Raw genomic sequence first — 1732 nt, forward strand, 5'->3', positions numbered from 1 at the left:
AGAAAATATTGCTTGACATGAGTGCTTTGGATGAATGGATAAATTAAGCTTAGGAAAATGCTAAGATGTTCGACAATTGATGACCACTGACCACACAAAAAAAATTGTTTAGGCAAGCATAAACACTGAATATGTTAACTGACACCACCTCATAGACTCAAGTACAATAACAACCAATTAAAACATGAAGAGTGCAGCCAAAAGGTTGACATGGTGAATACTAAGGATTCATTCAACACGATCTCGATTCTCCTCTACTGAAATGCCCATTGGTTCTCCATGCGGATCTTCACCTCCACCTCTGGCAAGTAGTCCTTTTGGATGTTGAAGAAATTACGGATCTCCTCCGGAGTTTTGCCCCTAATCATGTCGGAAACAGTCTGGCAGTTCACGTCCAACAACCCCTTGATCTTGAGGTAACTTGCGGCCTGAGAGGGGGCAAGAAGAACCATAGGGTATCAGAGGGAAGCATTAGTCTATTATGGCTATAGAACATGGATAATTAGATAGATTGTCTTGTATTAAGATGTGTTACAAGCCAATAAAACACAAAACATCACATGAAGTCACCTATCGTGTGAGAGAGAAGCATTAATATATGTAGCATAAGCATAAAAACCATATATTGTTATGAGTAGTCTGATGTTTCCGCATGTTAATAATATACAATTTGTTGGCAAAACGATAGTGCATCTAGTAAGTTCACATTTATCATAATAAAGCATCCTAGGTTACGCATAACAATGATACACACATGTCAATGAAATATATAAGACCACAAGATGATGCCCTAACCTATTTAGTACGATTTTGTATGGTGTACTTCATTAATAAAGCACAATCATGTATAATCTAGTCCATTCGTATCGAATTGAATCTACCTTGATGGTTGTACGAGGACTCCATCCAATCTAATATAAATATTAGCAAGACGCGCAAGCCCAATCTAGATTTGAGTGACACAAGGGGAACATCAAGAAAAAGTAGATCTAGAAAAACAAAATGGTTGAATCAAAGGATATAATACCTGGACGAGGTCGAAGAGGGTGGCATATATGGTTGACCTTGATGAATTCTGCATCCCAGAGCTTGAGGTCCTTGGCTAGGGCGGCGGGAGGCATGGTGTTAGACGCAGCGGCACCAGGGGGTCTAGAGGCGACGTTGCCTGGCATGGCCGGGACATGTTTGTTGCAGTACTCGATGACCTTGGAGAGGATCTCGGAGTTGATGTTGTGGATCGGGATGGCTTTGTCAGCGCAGTCATCATCAATCATGTGACGGATGGTCTGCGATTCCATTGCAACCACCTCCTCCACGTCAAACTCCTCGCCGTCAGACGACTTGAGCATGAGCATCTTCTTCTCGCCTGCGTCCGAGGTCGCCATCACTGCTGGATCCGGGATTTGGTGTGGCGGCGGATGAATTTGGGATTAGGGAAACCCTAGAAACGCAGCGGAGGCCGCGGAGGAGAGGAAACATTTGATTGTTGCGAGGAAAGATTAATTGAGGCGGGGCAACGCGTGATTGGAAATAAGAAGGAGCAGGGTTCCGAGCACACTTTCATGGGATACGAAGGAGCAGGGTTCCGAGCACACTTTCGACCATTAGATCTATATGTAGAGCAAATAATGCTAGCGGTGGCACTTTTACAAAAAGAATGACACAACACCGCTATTGGCTTTTGCACAAAACCCCTTTGTCTCTCCCATGCAACTCCATCCCTCCCCGGCCT

General features: G+C 43.8%; 1 pseudogene; it reads right to left on the reverse strand.

Annotated features, from left to right (window-relative positions):
• Positions 1 to 254: 254 nt before the first annotated feature.
• Positions 255 to 1385, reverse strand: LOC119324408 (annotated as a pseudogene).
• Positions 1386 to 1732: the final 347 nt, after the last annotated feature.

This window comes from Triticum dicoccoides, chromosome 6B (assembly GCF_002162155.2).
Source record: "Triticum dicoccoides isolate Atlit2015 ecotype Zavitan chromosome 6B, WEW_v2.0, whole genome shotgun sequence".
Lineage (NCBI taxonomy): Eukaryota > Viridiplantae > Streptophyta > Magnoliopsida > Poales > Poaceae > Triticum > Triticum dicoccoides.